General features: G+C 50.7%; 1 protein-coding gene across 8 annotated transcripts in view; it reads left to right on the plus strand.

Moving 5' to 3' along the window:
- Window positions 1-6467, plus strand: part of SYT6 (synaptotagmin 6) — a 63300-nt gene that overhangs the window by 22891 nt on the left and 33942 nt on the right. The window lies entirely within an intron of this gene.

Here is a 6467-nt window from a genome sequence, read left to right on the forward strand (position 1 = left end):
GAGATGCCCTGTGCCCCCAAGTCCCCAAGCCCCTCATACGCAAGGCACACACCTGGGGACAGACCAGCTCAGGATGCTTACAACACAATTATGCGTGCCGCCACACTGCGAGCCGTGTGCCCCGGTGTTAGGAGACATGAAGAAAAGAAATCAGAGTCAGATGAGATTGTTCTAGAAAAGAAAAGTTTCAGGCCAGGCTATGTTGATGACAGTGAAGGACAGAGCATGATAAAAGAGGAAGTCAGAGGAAGGCGAGTATGTTTCCCTGTTCTCTGTGGACTTGGGGAAGGATCTAGAGAGAACTTCTCTCACATAAAATTGGGTTTCTTTTCTTTGTGTAATAACTACTTGCAGAGTAATTGCTATGTACCAGGCACCAGGCTGGGAATATGACTTCAACTCCAGTCCTGCCCTTAAGACCTTGCAGTCCGATGGGGGAGGCAGGAAACTAGCTCTGTTGTCCTGAGGACGTGCAGGTCCCTCACTGGGCCAGCAGTTGAAGGAAGGCAGGCCTCCTGAAATGAAATTGCCTTCCTTTCTTGCCTGAAAAAAATTTCAGTTGCATCCTCTTCTCACGCCCACACACTCAAGTCGAATGAGATCCAAGAGTGGCCACAAAAGGCTTGTTCAAGCAGAGCCAAAGAATTGGCTAATTGATCCACTGTGACTCATTAAATCACCCGGGGATGAAGCTTCCCAAAGCCTCACTGACCAGCAGTTTGATGCAGCACCTTCAAAGTGTCCACCTTGGATCTCAGGCTTCCAGGTCAGTCTGTCCTGGATGGCAGACAGGCAGGAGTAAGAGGTAAGCGTATTGAATCTTCATCCACTAAAAGGTCTTCAACGAGCCCCCGAAGAACACACTTGGGTCCTAGAACAGCGAACTGTATTGAAGGGACAAACATAGTCCTTGCTTTCGAGGACCTCACAGCTGAACAGTGGTTTCGGAGCAAGTGAAAATCTAATGAAAGGAGTACGATTATTTAAATTACATTAAAAGGAAAAAGGGGGAGATAGAGGTGAGTATTGAAGTGGGCAGAGTGAGTGAGTGGGATGACGGATACAGATGGCAGAAGGAGAACTCAGGAACAAGAACCGAGCTTTGGGGAACGCCTACAGCCAGGATGAAGGAGAAAGAGGGGCAGGCAACAGAGAGCACCAAGCAGGAGGAGAGCAAGAGAAAGGGAACTGAAGAAGTCAGAGGAAGAATCGCTTGGGAATTATTCATTCAGCAATGACCTGTTTGAGCATCTCCTAGGTACCAAGCACAGTCCCAGATGCTGAGGATGCAGCAGAGAAAGTCCCTGCTCTCGTGAAGCTTACGGTCTAACGGAGGAAGGCAAATGACTAAGATAAATAGTATGTCTGAGAGTCATAAATGGCATGGAGGAAACAAAGCAGGGAAATGTGATAGGAGAGCTGGGTTGGGGAAGGTGGGTTGAAGGGAGGATAACAGGGCGGGCAGGGGAGACCTCCCTGAGAGGATGCCCTTTGAGTAGACCTGAAAGATGGGAGAGAACCCTGCAGATATTTGCAAGATGAGAGGCCCAGGTAGAGAGAAAGGTGAATGCAAAGACCCTGAGGTGGGATGGCATCCAGCATGATCAAAGAATAGGAAAGAGGCCAGGTGCCGTGGCTCACACCTGTACTCCTAGCACTTTGGGAGGCTGAGGAAGGAGGATCATGTGAGGCCAGGAGTTTGAGGCCAGGCCAGCCTCTGGCAAAACAGAGAGCCTTCATCTCTACAAAAAATAAAAATTGAAAAAAGCTGGGTGTGGTGGTGCATGCCGTAATCCCAGCAACTCAGAGGCTGAGGCGGGATGATCGCTTGAGTCTGGGACATTGAGGCTGCAGTGAGCCATGTGATCACACCAGTGCAGTGTGAGCCATCAGGCTGGGCAACAGAGCAAGACCCTATCAAGAGAGAAAGGGAGGGAGAGAGAGAGGGAGGAAGGGAGGGAGGGAGGGAGAGAGAGAGAGAAGGAAAGGAAGGAAGGAAGGAAGGAGAAAGAAAAGAAAGAAAGAGAGAGAGAAAGAAAGAAAAGAAAGAGAGAAAGGAAAGAAAGAAAGGGAGGGAGGCAGAAAGAAAGAGAGAGAAAGAGGAAAAAAGAAAAAAAGAGAAAAGCAAAGAACAGCAAGAGGACCAATGTGGCAGAAGCAGAAATGGGGCTGGGGAGGGGAAAGAATGAACGGTGAAGTGGGAGACGTAAGAGGCAGGAAAGGTTAACGTGATTCTACAGGCAAGTGTTTCAAAGGATCGCTGTAGCTGACAGGCTGGGATAGACTACTGTACGGTCAGAGCAAAGGCAGGGACGTCAGTGGGGAGGCGATTGTCCTAAAAAAGAGATGACGTAGCTTGAACGAGGACGGCGGTAGATATGTAAGAGGCGGCTAGTCTCTGAATTATTTTGAAAGTACAGCCAGCAGTACATGATGACAGATTGGGTGGAGGGTCTAAGGTGTAGAGAAAAAGAATAATCAAGATTTTCAGTCTGCGCAACTCAGGATGCTGATTTGGGAAATCTTGGACGAAGAACCCATTTGGGTAGGAAGATCAGGAGCTCAGATTTGGACATGTCGCATTTGAGATATCTTTTGGCCATCCAAGTGGTGATGCTGCGTAGGAAGCTGGATATGAGGTCTAGAGTGCAGGAGTGAGGCCTTGGCTAAAGAAACAGATTTAGGAGATGTCAGCATATAAATGGTGTCAAGAGCCACGAGACTGAGATTCCAGTGGAATAAGTTTAGCTGGAAAAGAGGCAAGGAACAGGACTTACCATGAGATACTCTCACAATTTATATGGGGCTATGAAGAAAAATCAGTAAAGGACACTAGCAGCAGGGGAAAAGAAGGAAAGCCAGGAGCGTGCGGTGTCTCAGGAAACAAAGGAAGTGTTTCCGGAAGGACAGGGTAAGGCTCAGCTGTATTGGGTGCTGTGACCAATCAAGTAAGATGCGGATTGAGAACTGGCCATTTTGTTCAGCATCAGGGAGCTTATCATCAGCCGCTTTGGTAGAGCCTGAGTGGCGAAGTGGAACTGGGACACGGGTGGTGTTATTCCAGGGAAATTTTCTGGAGGGTGCACCTCTTGTAATGGGTTTAAAAAGGTCTAGGAAGGTTGGTTTGGCAATGTGCCAACAGTCTAGTTCCATATGTGGGCCATAGCTTAGGGAAAAACTGGGGCTGGGACAGAGAGGTAGAGTAAGCAACCCTGGCTGACAGCAACACACAACAACACAGCCCAAGACCACCCTTTGCATCAGAAATGTGCAGAAAGGCTCAGTACCCCTAGAATTCTGCCTTACATTCCCGAATGTCTGAACTCCTGCATGCAGGACCAAGCCAGGATGGAAGAAGAGAGGGAGAGTACTCTGAAAGAGGGCAGCAGAGCAAATCAGGGCCACATGGAAGCCCCAGTAGGTCTGAAGGTATGCCTGAGCCTGGGGGCCTGGGAGGCCTGCCCAAACCCATGAAGACTGCTCCCCAGGCTGAGCCCTGCGGCTGAAGCACTCTGAATAATGCAGGAAGATGGCCAGCCCTGCGCCCCTCTTTGAGCAATCCAAGTGAGCCCAGCAGTGGCCCTTCCAGCTGCCTGACCCCCCACCCACCTAAGTCAGAAGCCACTGGGTCCCCAGTAGGGCTCCAAGGCTCCCTTGTGTGTTCGCTGCTCAGCAGGAGCTGTGCAGCTCCTTGGTTGTCTTTGCTGCATGTTCATTTGCCCCCACGCTCCCTTGGGCTGGTCTCATCATCCTTGTTATTCTGACACCCCCTCCCTTGGGCCAATGGCTGGAAATGTCCAGTGCATCCTCCCCACAGTTTATTCCTGCCAACCCTGCCAGTGCAGAGGACAGATGGATGGGACCTCTGCTTTGTACCTCTCACCAAAGAAGGAGGAAGTGAAGAGCCTGGTTGCCTCCCTGGAGGGATTTCTTGGTCAGATGGGAACATCAAGCCAGGAGCAGCTTTTTCTGCTCCAGAATAGTAACAGCGGCCTTAACCTCGGACCTCGTGTCCTATAGTGACTAGGAGGAAATTGGGGGTTGGAGGGTGCAGGGAGGGGTCCCTCCATGCTCAAAGCTCAGATCCTGAGAATGTGCCTCACTGTGTCCAGCCCCAGGTTCTAAAGCAAACAGGACCTTGACTTTTCTGGGACTGCCCAAGGGACCAAGCCTCCTCTAGAGAAGGATTGCGGAAAATCTACCAGAAAGGAAAGAGGAGAGGCGTAGGTTCCACACTCCATCCCACAGGCAGCCTTCACTAGGGTCCCCGAGGCCAATCCAGGAGTCAGGCCACACACTCCTGCAGCTGAGCAGCAGCAGGCCCCTCCACCACAGGGGAGAACTCCAAGTCCACAAGCTATTCCTGCTTCAGAGGTGCTGGATGTGCACCCACCCTTCCACACACTTTCACTTGAGCCAAAATTAGGACCAGTAGCTGTTCTTGGCTCCAGTGGGCTAAAGGTTTCCCATGTGATTCTGGAAAACAAAGCTAATCGGTCCAGACAGGGCTCTGACCTGCAGTAGGCAGAGCTGCTCAGCTCGGCCGGCCTTGGGTATTCTTAAGATGTTTCTAAACTTGGCCTTTCACAATAGGTCCTCCTGTGCCGCTTCAGAAGAAATGACCGTACAAAGCTGCCAGAGGCCCAGGCGGTGGAGACAGTTCCACTTTCACTGTCGATGAGTTCCCTATCTCCAGACAGGCCCACTGGCCACTCAGGCCAGCTTCCTGCAGGGCTCAGCTCCCACTGGCAACCAGACCGCAGCCCCATTCCCTCCCTCTGTTCGCAGCCTGCTTCAGCACAGAGCTGGTGGGCAAGCGGACCCTGCCCCGGGCCCAGTGTGCCCCTCATTAGTATGCTGTGCCTCTCGATGGAATAAATATCTAATCTTTCCCTTACAAGAGGATGAATGGGAAATCATTAGGCAGTGGGCTTATGCATCAACAAGACGCGATTTCTCCAGCACAGATGCACTCCCCGTCTTCCCCCTCCTTGCTCCCACAGCAAATGCACTTGCTTGGTGCTTCCATCACCCAATAACACACGGTGACATTTTCTCCTGGAGAGAGATATTTGGTCACAAGGAAAGCAACAGCCAAACACCCCCTCTGGGCACTGTCACGGACTTTCGAACTCCAGGATTCATCCAGGAGGAAGGGAATGCAGTTTCTGAGATCAGCAGCAATTCAGAGAGGCCAGGGCCATGGGGTGTAACTGTGACCAGAATAGCAACCGACTCGGGAGAATTGGAGCAGTCCCTGAGGGGCTTCGCATTTTCCTGTGGACCACAGTGTTATGACTCCATATTTTCATGGATTTGGGGATGGTCAGAGCTGGAAAGAGCCTCAGAGATGACCTGGCTCAACCTCCTCCTGCCATAGATGAGCAATTTCAGACCAGAGAAGTCTCATACCTTGCTCGGGGTGGTTGTGAGTCAATGCAAATCTCCACTCCAAACCAGGTCTCATGAGGCCTGGCCTATGCTCTTCCTACTGCCTTCCTAGTCTCTGGGTTTTTATGGCAAATTTTCTTGCCTTGTTTTCACTCTTTCCTTCCCAGACCCCTGCCCACTCACTGGCTTCATCCTGTGCCTGTGAGCCTCTCTATCCTGTAGGTGAAAGAGAGGATTTGGAGTTAAAGGCATGACATGTCAAAGGGCACAGAGCAAAGACCCCCTCCCCTCTCCCAAAAGTTCGTCTTTTCCATGCAAGGAAGATCTAAGACTGGAAATAGCCAGACCGACAAGCAACATCAGCAGGAAACCAAGGAAGAAAGAGAGGCTGTTTATCAAAATGTTTTGACCCTGAGCCAGTTAACCCCCACCCAAAATCTCCCCGTGGTACATAAATATTTCTATCTTGGAGTAGAAAGGAGACAAGGTGAGCTGTAGAGTATAGGTCAGCCTTGTCCAGTTGCTAGCATGTTTTTATGGTGCTATAGTGACAGAAACAATACAGAAAAATGTGGTCTCCAAGGCAGCCGTCCTCCCCCTCCCTGCAGCCCCCACGCCCCTGCCAACCCTGAGCCCATCTGGCCCTCATTCATCCTCATCAGCCATCCACTGTAGCCACATTTGCCTCTATGTCTGAATTGACACCTACTCATTCTCCATGAATATTTAATATCTTCCTTTCTGGACGAAGTCCCTGAGACCTTGAGGGCCTCTCCAGGGCTGCACTGGAATCTGAATAGAGAGCTTTCCATGGAGTCCACTTGGCCTTGGGGTGAGAGAATTAGACAACCCATGGGACAGGATGAACCACAGCAAGACGTTCACCCACGTCTGGCCAGCACAGGCTGGCACTGCCCTCCGTCTTCATGGCCTGAGAAGCACCCATGATTGCTTAGAAAGACTGTCATTTTAGAGTCCCATCCTGCTGACTGTCTGGATGTCCCACAGTTTAGAGTTCACCAACATCCTTGACTATGGGTTGAGTTTTCCTAGGAGCTATTTTATATTTTCTTCAC

This window comes from Sapajus apella, unplaced genomic scaffold, assembly GCF_009761245.1.
Source record: "Sapajus apella isolate SASKATOON/1434 unplaced genomic scaffold, GSC_monkey_1.0 scaffold69, whole genome shotgun sequence".
NCBI lineage: Eukaryota > Metazoa > Chordata > Mammalia > Primates > Cebidae > Sapajus > Sapajus apella.